Raw genomic sequence first — 14,386 nt, 5'->3', positions numbered from 1 at the left:
AGTATTTCTTGTTGCTCAATGAATTAATAATAGTGCTGATAGGAAATGTCATCAAGAATCTGAAACAAAAACGGCACGTTGGTTATAGGCCAAAAGTTAGCGGGAACAGCAGGATCCACATTTTCTTTTTTCAATTGGAGAAATCCAGGCTTCCATCAGGCACTTGTGGTACCGGAGCTTCAGAAAAAGAATATTTTACATTTATAAAGCCAAAGCGCACAAGCAGCCCGTGGGCATCGTGGCGCTGTTACAGAGGAACGTGGCTTAGTTACAAGTAAACATACAGTCCAACATATATTGCAGGCAAAATCAGCAGTTTGGTGGTTAGACAAATAGCCAAGTTTTTAGTGCTTTGCGGAAGGCAGGGTTCAGCTCCGAGAGTAGAGTTCAAATGCCTCGCCGCAATGTAAGGGAAGCTTGCCCCGCCAGTCCTGGCTTGTTTTACTCTAGGGACCATCAGTCGGTTAGAGTAGGGTGTTCTGGTGGGTCTTGAGGCGCTTGTTCTGTTAATTCTCATGGAGGTGTAGGTTGATTAGTTGTAGTAAGGAGCTTGTTATAAAGCTTCCATCAGGTTATTGCTCAACATTAACAAATATTATATGTTGGTATTTTGTCATGTTTAAACCGTGAAATACTAATTTGAGGGTTTGTGCTGGCTTGCTACATTTACTCACACAGTGTAATATGGGGCTACCTTAAAAAAAACATTGCCACAGACATTCTTGGTTCCAGATACATGTTTTAATCGAATATTTTTCCAAAAGATGTGCTGTAAAATGCCGGTTGAGCACTCATTGCTGCAATCTGTGCGTGATCTGTAGGTTGCAGGCTCGAATCCCGGCAAGTCCAACTCAGCCTTTCATCCTTTCGAGGTCGATAAAGGAGTACCGACTTTGGTTTGGTGATAATTCTATGTACAGCGCTTGGCCAAAAGCGCTATATAAATAACCATTTCACCATTAGATTAGATGGAGAATTTAGCATGGAGACATTGCCTTTCTGCACTGTTGTATCATAACATTGGCATACCATTAGGTAGTAATAGCTCCAGAAAATGAGGACTCATTAAACATCAAATGACAATTCTGCTATCGAACCTCAAAACACACAATACAGTTAATGTTTGCTTTACTATGTCATTGGCTAGATTTTTGTGATTTCAACATTTAAGTATATACAGGAGAGATCAAATGGCCAGACCTTAAAGAAATAATGAAAGGTGTATTCTGTCACAATGCAGAAAGCTGCCGTACAGTAATTATTTCCATACAGTTTGTGCATGCGTCGGCTGGATGTCACATGCATTTTACTCTCTTGCAAAGGAGAAAAGTCATTTTTACTGTCTTAAAATCACATTTATTCTCAAAGTTTAAAAACAGGGAGTAAAATACTCCCACCTCAAAATATTATCTGGAGCACTGTGCACAAGTCTTCATATATGAGATGTCAATATGGGGAAGATTGGAACAAGTATTGCAACAAGCCAATGAACACAAATAATCAAATATTGATGTTAACAAAGCTTGAACAACTCTCCATATATGAAATGTCAATATGGGGGCTGGGGGGGTGCAACAGGCAGAGAGCCTTTGGGGGAAAGATACCGGGCAAGAGAGTACACCAGGGGGGGGGGGGATCTACAAAGCCCATAGGGGGATTCCAGGCAGGGGAGGACACCAGGTAATCCATCTAGAGTATGTGAAAAGAAAATACTTTGTGAAAGGATTCCTGGCAGGAGAGTATACGAGGAGACCACCTTTAAGAATCTGTTGTGTAAGAGACAATTTTGCCATCCTTTCAAACACCATTGCTTGGAAAAAGACACTTTTCATCATGCTTAAGAAAGTGTTGTGTGAAAGTGACATGTCTACTATACTTAAAGACTTGTTTGAACAGAACATTTTCAATATTCTATGTTATGTTATTTTGCATTTGTATAGCGCCTTATGTACCATCGGTATGATCTCAAAGCGCTGGTAGGTTGAACGCCCTCGGGAACCGTAGTTAAAGTCAGTTGAGAGAGAGAGAGTCGTAAAGTGCGTGGGCGCACCAGGTATGTGTGCATCTGCTGTGGTTGTTGCATGATAGCTGCTTCTTAGCGGTAGGTGTGGTGCTGAGGAGATCAGTTGGATGTGTTCAGTCTGGAGGGTGGACATCCAGACTGAGTTCGGGCTGCGTTAGGCCTGAGGAGACGCCCAAGCTAGCCGATATGTACTAGCTAGCTCTGTTTGATTAGGATGATGGGTGGTTTGATGAGTCATGTTAGTATGAGAACAGCTTTACCGAATGTGTCATAGTACTGTTGTGTTCTAGTTGAATGGTGGTGTATAGAAGAGAGTAAGCGTAGTAGTGTGATATTGTGGTAATCAGTAAAGTGTAAGCGACCAGGCACACTCAATGATGTTGGGAATACCTTCCAAATTCGATTTTTAAGACAGTGACGTTAATTAGGGCACATTTAATGATGTTGGGGATACCATCTTAATTCGACTGTAATCCAGTGACGCTATTGGGGCATATTTCTAAGTTCAACTTTAACACAGTGACGTTATTGGGGATACTCAATGATGTTGGGAATATAGCACAGTGATGCAATTAGGGCACGCAGTTTAAGTTCAGTTGTGACACTGTGATGCTATTAGGCACATTTTCTAAGTTCAACTTTAGCACAGTGACGTTATTAGGGCGCACTTTCTAAGTTCAACTTTAAACATAGTAACGCCATTAGGCACCCTTTCTAAGTTCAACTTTAACCCAGTGATGCCAATGGGGTACACTTTGTAGATTCAACATTAACACGGTGACGCTATTAGGCACTCTTTCTAATTACAACTATAGCACCCGGTTCGTTTCCTTCATTCTGGTTCCATTCATTCCTCTCCTCCCGCTCCATCCACTCCTCCAGCTCCATCCACTTCTGTTCTATATACTTCAATTGCTCCATCCACTCCATTCGCTCCATCCACTCCATCCATTTCATCCGCTCCATCCACTTCCGTTAATATACTTTAATTTCTCCATCCGCTCCATCCGCACCATCTGCTTCATCCACTTAGTCTGTTCTATATACTTCATCCGCCCCGTCCACCTCTTCATCCACATCAACCTCTTCATCCACATCAACCTCTTCATCCACTTCATTCGTTTTGTTCAATGCATCAGTTATCCACTGAGCCCCTTTCATTCCTCGCATCCACTTTGTTCGTTCTGCTCAGTTTATAATGTTCTAATTGAACATGGCAGTTTTAGTTTTTCATTTTCTCGATCGAGATTCTATGCTGTTTTTTCTTTTTTGGAATCGGCAGCCTAGGGTTTCTGCTTATTGTGGTTGTTTATACTGTCTGTTCTGAGGGTCGATTTTTAAGGGAAGAGCCACATTTTCAGTAATTTGCGGAAGGACATGAGGTCTTTGGTGAGTCGGAAGTGAGTTCCACAGGGTGGGGGCTAAGGATGAGGACGATGATCCATCCAACATGACTGTTGGTTTTTGGTATCACTAGGAGGCGGGCAGAGCTTGATTTCAGAGTGCGTGGTGGATGGTAAGGTTTTAATTTGTCCTGAAGGTATGGAGGTCCGGTTTTATGCATTGCTCGGTGAGATATGCATAGGGTTTTGAAGGTCACCCTCCGAGCTACCGGGAGCCAGTGGAGAGACAGTTCAGGGGAAGGGAATCATCCCCTGGATACAGGGAATTTTTTTTTTTTTCTCTCGAGCGAAGAAAGAGCGGGGTTTACGTATTTGGTTTATGCACACTTTTGCTGAATTTAAAGCAGACACATTTACCTTGCACCTTTTGATTGTTTTTAGTGTGAGGGCCAAATACGTTATAGAAACAAGGACAATTCGCATAATTTTGACGATGAGGCACAGGCTGATCTTTAGTTTTAGTTCACTGGGCACAGAAACTCTTTAGGATAGGGACATTACAGCCTTTATCCAAACCCCTTTATTTTAATAAAATGGCTAATGTTGAAAACATTGCAACTTTGGGTCCGCCTCTCATTACTGACCCCCCTCACACTCCTTAGTGAATGTTTCTATGCATTGCAGATCAAAGCCAGTTGTGGCCCATCTGTGAAATTTAAACTAATTTGGGGGCTTACCAAGGTCAACAACCTAGTCTTTCCTGCAGACAGACCAAGTCAAAGCCATGAATAAAGCTTATCCAATCCGAATCAGCCATGCGTCTTTGGAAACCCGGCACATTCCAGGGTACCAATTTATAACCTGGAAAGGACGCATTAAGCAATGGGGAGATGGAAATGCAGAGATTAAATAGCATCCATTCAAGTCAGGGGTGGTAAATCTACACCATCAAGTCCCTCTTCACCCACCAGGTCTCGGCCAGATGTAGACAAGCTCACAGCAGCTTCTCTATAAGGACCATATGGTCGTCCTTTTGTCAGTACACGCGAACGCAAGGAGTTCTTTGAGACCGTCAGAGGCTAAGTACAGAGTTCAATAGACAACAACCCATCAACCAACCAGCCTTTGGCCAGAGAGAGCCATATGAAGCCATATGAAGCCTGACGGCATATTAGCTCTCTCACTGCCTAGAATATCTGCAATGTAAATGGTACGCCATACCAAAAGTTAACATTTTCTCAAATGTGTACCTTTAGTTCAAAGGCCCACATGGAGATTCTTGATGTCTTTCTTGCAAGACAAATTTAGAATCTGCTTGGCTCGGATGATCAGCCACTGCCCATTGTCCAAAGCACACCAAAGGTGTGCCACACAGACACAGTGTAGCCAGCACCTGAACAATCGTTTTCTCAGCAGAACCTCTCTCGTGTCAGGGAACATTTCCAACTGAAAGGCCTCAAAGCACTATTTTTATTTTTTATTTTTATTGGCTTATAAAAACCTAAAGCAAACAAACAAAACAGCGAAAAAACTAGAATTGGGCTTCACAGTTTTTAAAGAATATTGTGATCAGTGTGCGTCATCACCACGCTTGCCTGTTACATATGAATGTACTTCAGAATTAATGCCATCCCCAAATAATTCTACTAGTCCTGGAGTGCTGAGAGCCACACTGATTCAAGGGCCTGTGCTTTCCGAGACTATGGTTCCAAACATTTTCTTTAAATCCGCCAGGAAAAAAAATTAGCGCAATGATCAACTTTTTGCACTATTTACCCAGCAATCTGAGATAGTTGAAGTCTGTAACTGCCATCTAAAGATTGGTTTATATACATGATGTCTATCAACTTAAAATGCAAAAATAAAAAGGTTGTCTTTTATGTCGATGGTGAAATGTTATCATGAATGACAACAAGCTGCACGTTCGTAACAAATAATCTACATACCTAACAGTTTATTACACAACTTAGTGATGAAAGAAGGACAATGGTGTTAAAAAGGAAGATGCTGTAGTCTTGCATTATTTTGCATTTGGGGCGAATGGTTTTCCATTCAGGACCTGGAAAATGAAGCTAAAATGTGATTGTTTTGGCTTAAAATGCTTCAATATGGATTTGCCCGTCATTAGGTTGCTTTACTGTGGTATTTGTGCATTTTAAAAGCCAATCCTATAAGACAGCATTATTGTAGGCCTTGGAATCCAAAACTTCAATATTTGTACCAAGTAAAGCTTGGTCGGTATATGGTCAAGATCATAAATTGCAGAGTGTGTTAAAGAGCATGCATCAATGTTTAGACAGTGTGTGGTCTAGGCAAAATCAAGTCCTATAAGTGATTAGGCTTGCACTATTTGAAAATAAATAGACACCCTAACAAACGGGCAGATTTAAGGATTTTAGGGACAAAATGGTGTACCTTCGTCCCCCTTTGGTAGTGGCCCCTGAGAATGTCACCTATAATTTTATTATTGTTGCACTGGTCTTCCTTCAGTCCCATATCACTTGATTTGAAATGCAGACATATGTTCTCACCAGCCAGTCAATGCAACGATTTGAGTATAGCAGGGTGTGTGGGGAGAAATATGGCAGAACCAACATTAACCTACTCCTCTTTTGCAGACAGTCACCGAAGTTGTTTGGCCATCAAAAGCTTTGCCCCAAAGGTGAATGAGTGATATGCCCCATTATGCTAGGTTATTAAGCCTTGTATAGCACAACTGCAATTTGTACAGTTTCTAGAAGCTTCAGGATCCGCCAGACAAGATTTCTTTGTTGCAATATTAATGGGCGCAGATACCAAAAGAAAGCACACTATGGGGTTTAAGTTTTAGAAATTGTGTGAGCGGTCTGAAGTAATGGTTAGTGCACTCCAGGTTGCTAATGCAATGTGTGGTTGTCGGTGGCGTCTGTCAGGCAGTGAAGAGTGGAAAAGGTTGTGTAGGTGTATCCGAGCTAGGTTAGCTTGGCGTTTATGGTAAATTAACCTTCGGGTGTTATACATTTATTGTGGAACCAGTGTTTCGGTGGAGTTGTACATTGAGATGTATTGTTGCATAGGGTGGGAAGAAGAAAGATTCCGAAGTGGATATTATTACCATATATTTCTTCAATCAGTGCTGACTGATTACATGGACACACTAAGCTAGCGAGGGAATTTGGGCTTTCAAAGTGCACTGGGCATTAAAAGCATAGAGAACAATGAAGCATTTTGCTTCCATTTTTAAAAATAAAAAAAAAGGGGGAAGGCCACTCATCAGGGAGCCATGGACTAGAGGAGCAATAGACAAAAAGGAGCAACTCACAAGGGACCAGAGGAGAGCGAGCATTGTGGGACAAAAGGGGCAAATGACCAGAGCATCCAAGTATTAGTGTGGCTCACCTGGGAGCCAAAGCGCAAAGGGGCAATGGGCCAGAGGAGCATCTTTCAAGGGGCTAGGGCTGCCAGGGGGCTTCATGTTATCAGGGGCACCCTACTCCACTCCTGGGTGTTGCTTTTATTTTTTCATCAGTTCTTTTGATTTAAGATTACTGGCATCTACAACATGCATTGAGTTTGAGCTATGGGTTTGCCATACGTATTGGATCCGTTTTGCTCAATTATTGTTATTTGTAAATACAATTATTAAGAGAAAAGGAAACACTGACAATATAAATGAAATATTAAAAAAGGTCAGTCACAGCTGGATGAAATACCTGTAGCAGGCATGTATAAAAATGTAATTGTACCTATTGGCACCGATTAGAGCGCAATGCAGTTCTATGTAATGCCCATCACAATACGTATGCTTTTAATTGTGTGTTTTAGTGCAACTGACGAGACAACACGAATATAAAAGAGTCGTGTCAAATAGCATCTTGTTTAATTTGCCTGCAAATTTGGATTCAAGATTTCCATTTATTAACGTACTGTGTGGCTATTTCTGTCAGGGATGACCAGTATGCCTTTTTCATTATTCCAGGCATTGCTAGAGTTGGGCAAACTGAGAGGGTCTTGGGCCAGCCTGGGCACTGGCATGACCCTCACCTCGGTTCAGTGCCTGCCCAAAGCAGGGGCCGGCCACAAGCCCCTTCCAGCTGCCCGCAAACTCAGATGTAAAAAAAGAAAGAAAGAAAGAAAGTGCCGAACGCACAACAGGAACGTGGTTGTCCGACTTTGTGTAGTCACGGCTGCCTTACCTCCTGTCCCACCCCAGTCACTCATTTATTGGATGGGATGGGGCCAAAGGAGATCAGGCGGCCGGGATGGGCAGGAAGTCAGTCGAGCGTGCTCCTGTTATGCAGTGGCGAATTCAAAGGTAAATGGTGCTTTGTTATTGCCCCTCAGCCTCCTCGTACCACTTTTCTTGGGCCCCTTGCACCTTTTCTCAGCCCCTCACACCTCTTCTTGGACCTCAGCCCCCTCGCACCCATTCTTAGACACCAGCCCCCTTTACTTGCCACCCAGTTCCCTTGCACCCCTTTTCTCAGCCCCTAGCAGCCCTTTTCTGTCACTCCAGCTTCTGTTCTATGACCCCCAAACCCGGACACAGAGCTCTCCTATTTCAAGTGTTATTTCCCGGTCTCGGCTCCTGTTTGACCTTAAGAGCTAGAGCACCTGGATCGGCCATAGCTCAGAAATCCCTGGCTCTCCCATCTCATTGCCTAGTCAAGCCACAATGCCAGAAAGAGCCACTGAAGATAGCAAACCAAGTGTCAAGCCCATTCATGCCCCTCCCCAGAATCTGGCCCACCTACTCAACCACACCACTTCCTCCTTTTTGGATGCAGGTTGAGTAGAGCATCACTCGTTCCTTTCCTATGCCGCCCACATCGTCAACCTCAAGACCATTCTAGGTTTTGCCCTCATCTTAATCCAGAGCCCCATTCACAGCCAAAAACAAGCCAATTTCCCACCTGTCTCTCGGCAAGTATATCATACATCTACGCCACCAACTCCTTGTGTTTCTCTTGTAGTACCCTATGCAGCACATCTCCCCTGGCAATAAACTTCTACTTAAAGTCCCCCTCGCGGAGAACCTACATTTGAAGTGCACATCACTGTGCCCCCTCCCCATAAGGCAGCTCACTTCCACCTCACCTGTAAGTCTCGAGTCTGATAGTTTTTGTTCTTTCGCTTCCGTTGTTTTTCCTTCTCATTGTTCGCACATTGACCACCTACAGAGAGAGAAAGGAAGGTCTTGAGCTGCTTCCGGAACCTGAGGTGATCCTGCTCAAGTGTGAGGGGCATGGAGGCCATTCCAGAGGGAGGCACCTGGGGTGGAGAGACCCACCTCCCACTCTTTGCCTGGAGAAGCGTCCGACCGTCAAAGAGTTGGAGGTAGCTGAGAGGAGGGCCCAGAGAAGGAAGATGTTTAGGAAAAGAGAGTTGGATGTAGCATGGGCCCCGGCCCCAGAAAGCCTTGTGAACAATGCAGAGGGTCTTGAACTTGATTATTGCAGCCACTGGGAGCCAGTGGAGAGATTTCAAGGCTGGAGATACACAATCCCTGGGCTTGAGGCCAAGGACAAGTCTTGCAGTCCTGTACTAGATTAGTTGCAGAGGGCGGAGAGTAGAGGAAGGTAGGTTGAGAAAGAGGCTGTCGCAGTACTTCAGCCTATAAAGAACGAGGGCTCTGAAGACATTGAGCTTCTGGGGGAAAGTAAGAAAAGAAAGAATGTCTGAGGAGGTGCAGCTGAAAGTGGGATTTTAAAGATGTACGTGATGTGGGGAGAGAAGGAGAGAGTGGAGTCGAAGTTGACACCACAGTTTTTGCCTCACAGGAAGGAGCCTCGGGAGGGGCCCCAAGGAGGGCGGCCAGAGGGAAAGCGGGAGTCCCAATGAGGAGGATCTCAGTCTCGCATGCATGGAGGCACACCATTCTTGAATCACTAATAGACAGTCAGGATTGATCGAGAGAGAAGAGGCAGAGGGGGGCCTGAACGAGAGCGTAGTGTCATTCACATAGCACTGAAAGTTAGAGGAGGTAGAGAGGAGGTGGGCCAAAGGGGCCACAGACATTTAAGAGTCAGGGTGAGAGATTGGTGCCCTGGGGAACACCACATGTGGAGAGAGGTAGTGGAAAGAAAGGACCCCAGTTGGACCAGAGAGGGACGGTCGAAGACAAAGGAGGTTAGCCATTTGAGGGCCTCATCCGTGATGCCCAGGTTCTCACAAAGACCACGGATAGGATGGCATGATTAACTGTCAAAAGCAGAGGAAAGATCAAGGAGGATGAGGACAGAAGGAAGGCTAGAGTCGGGATGTTCAGGAGAGCAGTTTCTGTGCCTCTACTGCTCTGAAGCCAGACTGATGGGCATGGAGATAACCAACAGATTCAGTGTTGAGAAATGGCCAGCTTTTCCAGGAGTTTGCACAGGAAAGGAGAGATAGTTTGCCGGGCAGGAAGGATCGGTAGACTGTTTATTCAGGAGGGGGGTGCACAAGGGAGTGCTTTAGAGGGGAGGGGAAGTCCCACTGGCAAAGGAGTGATTGCAGAAATCAGCCATGGCTGAGGCAATGGTGTCAACGTGGTACTTGATGGTTCTGGAGGAGCAGAGGAGCACCTGCTCAGGTGACACTTTCATAGATCAGACTTGCCTAGAAAAGTCATCAGGAGTGATTACAGAAAAGGAGAAGAAAGGCGAGAGAGAGGCTGCCCAAAGGGGGACAGGAGAGGTAGAGGGAAGAGAGAGGACAGGATGTCCTGGGTTTTGGTAGGGAAGTGAGAAGCCAGAGAGAACAGGAGAGGTGGAGACTGTGGCAGGATTGGTCAACTTCTTTTGCAGATTTTGAGGAGTTTGTCTGTATTGTCCAAGGCCACAGAAATGCAGGCTTAGATGTGGGCTCTCTTCTTAGACAGGACAGAGTCTGTATTGCCTTTGGAGCAGGCAATAGGCCAGTTTGTCAGAGGATGTACCCAATGCCTTTGACTTTCTCTCAGCCACCCTACACTTGTGTTTAAGAGTGGCAAGGGCACAGTCATACCAAGAGTGGCACTTGGAGGTAGGCTTCAGGCGGATTCTCATGACAGGGGAAAGAACATCAAGAATGTTCGTGATTGACACAGCCCTCTCTACCCTGCATCTGTCTGAGGGAGTCAGCTGCAGGAGTGGCAGAGGAGAGAAAGTAGTGGCAACGGCCTCCACTGACACAGGCTTTGTGGGTCGGATGACCGAGAAGGTTTATGGTAGTGTAGTGGTAGGATTCACCTGGGAGGACAGAGCTTCAGATGCAAGGAGAGCAGAAAGTGGTCAGTCCAAGAGAGTGGGGAGAGGGGGATGTCAGAAGAGTTGAGGACATCCAAGGTGTGCCCGGCAGAGTGTGTTGTGCGAGAGGGTAGAATAGAAAGTGTTGCAGAGATTGCGGAAGAGCCCCGCAGAGGGGTTGAAAGCATCCAGATAGATGCTGAGGTCTCCAAGTAGGACAAGTCTAGAGATCGATGCAAGGAGAGAAGAGGAGATGTCGGCCCATTCTGAGAGGAAGAGGGTGACCTGGCCAGGTGGCCTGTAGATGGTGGTCACAGTTAGCGAGGCCAGGAGAGATGGAGAGCCTGCAGACCCGGCATTCAAAGGAGTAGGCCTGCATGATATGATATGGCATTTATAACGCACCTGTACACAAGTGTTTCTATGTGCGAAAAGACAAGGAGGGGGGAAACAAGGGGAGGACAAACAACGATCTTACTAGGTCTTGTGTCATTCAAATCGCGCAAGAGCAGGGAAGGGGGAGGGAGAAGTGCGGGACATGGAGAAAACAACATGAGTGAACCAACGGGTGGCAAGTGCGGGTACTCATCACTCAACGGGTGGCAAATAAGTGCAAGAGAGGGGACTGTAGGGTTACAGATACACACCACAAGTGCAGGTGAGCCAAGAGGCAGTGCAGGATTGCAGCTGGACAGGCAGGGACCTGGGCCAGAATTCAGGGGGCGACCAGGGGACCAGTGCATGGAACAGGCAGGTGATCAGCCAGGGAGAGGAAGAGAGAAGGCAGAAGAAAAAGGTCTTGAGTTGCTTCCGGAAACAGAGATGGTTCTGCTCGAGTTTCAGAAGCAGGGAGGCCCCAGCCGAAGAAAGATCAGCCCCCAACTCTTTGTTTGGAAAAGTGACTGACCCTCAGAGAGTTGGAGGTGGAAGAGCGCAGAGCTCGAGAAGGCAGATATTTAGGAAGAGAGAGCTGGAGGTAGTGTGGTCCCAGGCCCCAGAAAGCCATGTGGACAATGCAAAGGGTCTTGAACTTGATCCTTGCCAATACTGGTAGCCAGTGAAGGGATTTCAGAGCTGGAGAGATGCAATCCCTGGGTTTGAGGCCAAGGACAAGTCTTGCAGTACTGTGCTGGATGAGTTTTAGATGACGAAGTGTAGAGGCAGGAAGATTTAGAGAGGCTGTTGCAGTAGTCCAGCCTAGAGAGAATCAGAGCTCTGGAGACAGTGAGCTGAGGGAAAGTGAGGAAGGGACGAATTCCTCTGAGGAGGTGCAGCTGGTAGTTTGACTTCTTAGAGACGTCAGAGATGTGATAAGCGAAGGAGAGTGTGGCTTCGAAGATGACCCTGAGGTTCTTAGCTTCACAGGAAGGAGAAGGAAGAGGGTCCAAGGTGGGCAGCCAGAGTGAGAGGAAAGGAGGATCTCAGTCTTACTGGCATTAAGGCAGAGATCATTGGAAGCACACCACTCCTGAATTGCAGACAGACTGCAAGGAATGAGAGAAGGCGTAGAAGTGGCTGAGGGGAGCCTGAAGGAGAGCGGAGTGTCATCTGCATAGCACTGGAAGTTGGAACAGAGTGCAGCTATGCAGTGGGCAAGAGGTGCCAGGTATTAAGAAATATCTGGCGATCACCACAGGGAGGGAGAGAGAGAGAGAAAAGACCCCAGTTGGACCTGGGAGGGTCGATCAGTGAGAAAGTAGGTCAGCCAGGCCAGGGCCTTATCAGTGATACCCAGGTTATCACAGAGCCGGTTGAGCAGGATGGCATGGTTGACCATATCGAAAGATCGAGAAGAATGAGGACAGAAGGAAGGTTAGAATCGAGGTTTGAGAGCAAGTCTTCACGGATGTTCAGGAGAGCAGTTTCAGTGTTTCTGGCCGCTCTGAAGCCAGACCGATGGTTATGGAGACATCCAACAGATTCAGTGTGATGGTTAAGCTGGGAGATGGTCAGCTTTTCCAGGAGTTTGCCCAGGAAATGAGTTGGCAGGACAGGAGGGATCAGCAGGTTTCTTAAGAAGGGAGTGCTTTAGAGGGGAGGGGAAGGTTCCAGTGGCGATAGTGCAGAAATCGGCCACGGCAGGAGCAAGGGTGTCAATGTGGTCCTTGATGGTTTTGGAAGAACAGGGAAGAAACCGTTTTGACGAGATTTTCATAGATCAGACTTGTCCAGAAATGTTGTCAGGGGTGAACAAAGGAAATGAGGAGGAGAGGCGGCCGCAGGAAAGGAGATGGTGGACAGAATGTCCTAGGTTTTAGTGATGAAATGAGAAGCCAGGGCCGTGCAGAGGGCCTGGGAGAAGACAGGAGAAGTAGAGACTGCAGCAGTATTGGCCAGTGCCTTGCAGATTTTTTTCAAGAGTTCAGATAATTTTTTAGATGCCGCAGAGACGTGGGCTTGGATGTGCGCTCTTCTTAGCAAGGACAGAGAGTCTGTATTGCCTTAGGAGAAGAAAGCAGGCCAGTTTGTCAGAGGGTGTACCTGTTGCCCTCCACTTCCTCTCAGCCACCCTACACTTGCGTGTAAGAGTGACGAGGTCCGAGTCGTACCAAGAGTTGCACTTGGATTTGCAAGTACATCAAGAGTGTCAGAGATGGGGCAGTGATGGTTAGAAAGGGCTGTGTCAGGGTGCGAGTTAGCCAAAGGTGCAGAAGGAGGAGAGAAAGTGGCGGCGAAGCCTCAACTGACACGCTTCATGGATTGGATGACCGATAAGGTGGGGGGGCCAGGGGAAGAGAGGAGAAAATCAGAACATCCATGCAGAGAGAGAAAGAAAGCACAGGAAGCATCCAGGTGGATACGGAGGTCTCCGAGAAGGAGAAGTTGAGAGGTAGAGGCAAGGAGGGAGCAGGCGAGATCTACCCACTCGGAGAGGAAGGAGGTTACCTGGCCAGGCGGCTGGTAGATAGTGGCCACAGTGAGAGAGAGCCTGCAGACCAGGCCTTCAAAAGGAGGAGTAGTCCTGCATAGGAATGATAGAGGCAGTGATCCACTCCAGGAAGATCAAGGCTACACCCCCACCGGGTTGGTTGGTTCTGGGCGCAGAGAGGCTCTTGTAGCCATCAGGGAGGAGAATGTCAAAACTCGTGAGATCTGGCAGTGAACCACGTCTCGGTCAGAACAAGACCATCCAGGTTGAGTTCTTCAGGAGACTCGAGATGAGAGCGAGCGAGAGAGCAGATGTCAGAGGAGTGTTTGACAGCTGAGCGAGAGTTGCAATGTGGAGCAGGTTGCCATGTTTGAAAGACTCCTGGGGGTAGGGGGGGGGCAGGTCTGGGTATGCCCTGATGAAGTGTAGAAAGAGCCTGAGGATAGGCAGAGAAGGCAAGGTAGCCAAGGAGGAGGATGGCAGAAGAGGGAGGCAACAGGGCGGCCTGAGAAGCAGTAGAGTGTGCCAAAGAGGTGGCACAGGAGTCAGAGAAAGGAAAGAAGGGACAGCAGGAGAAGAAAGGAAGTTGATAAATGGCACAGGAAGCATCTATCAAAGAGGAGGTTGGTAAGAGGGCTTTGGACCAAGATGGTGCCATTTAGATAAACGTTTATGATGGTTTTGAAGGAGTGGAAGGGGGCCAGGAGGGACTCCCACCGGGTGCCACCATTAATGGGTGAAGAGGAGAGCACAGAGACCATATGGAGGGTCCATAGGCCTGGAGAGGGAACAACAAAGAGGATGTTAGCGGGGGTATGTCTGGAGGAAGGGCTGGTGTAGGTATCAGGGATAGGGAGGCCTGGGTTGGAGACCAGAATATCCCTTTTGAACTTGAGCCTTTCAGACAATGAGAAGGATATGATAGTCAACAGAAAAGCAGTTAGAGAAGATAGGTGAGAGAGCACCA

General features: G+C 46.8%; 1 protein-coding gene across 4 annotated transcripts in view; it reads right to left on the bottom strand.

Annotated features, from left to right (window-relative positions):
• Positions 1-14,386, bottom strand: part of INPP5K (inositol polyphosphate-5-phosphatase K) — a 697,161-nt gene that overhangs the window by 672,946 nt on the left and 9,829 nt on the right. For 2 of the 4 annotated variants that reach the window (XM_069615421.1, XM_069615423.1), the window contains exon 2: positions 8,443-8,519. The exons of the other annotated variants lie outside the window; for them this stretch is intronic. The gene's annotated coding sequence lies outside the window, so the exon portion shown is untranslated. The remainder of the gene's footprint in view (positions 1-8,442; positions 8,520-14,386) is intronic. 4 annotated transcript variants of the gene reach the window in all.

Source organism: Ambystoma mexicanum, chromosome 9 (assembly GCF_040938575.1).
Source record: "Ambystoma mexicanum isolate Mex_15411 chromosome 9, UKY_AmexF1_1, whole genome shotgun sequence".
Classification (NCBI taxonomy): domain Eukaryota; kingdom Metazoa; phylum Chordata; class Amphibia; order Caudata; family Ambystomatidae; genus Ambystoma; species Ambystoma mexicanum.
This window is presented reverse-complemented; position numbering and strand designations above follow the sequence as displayed.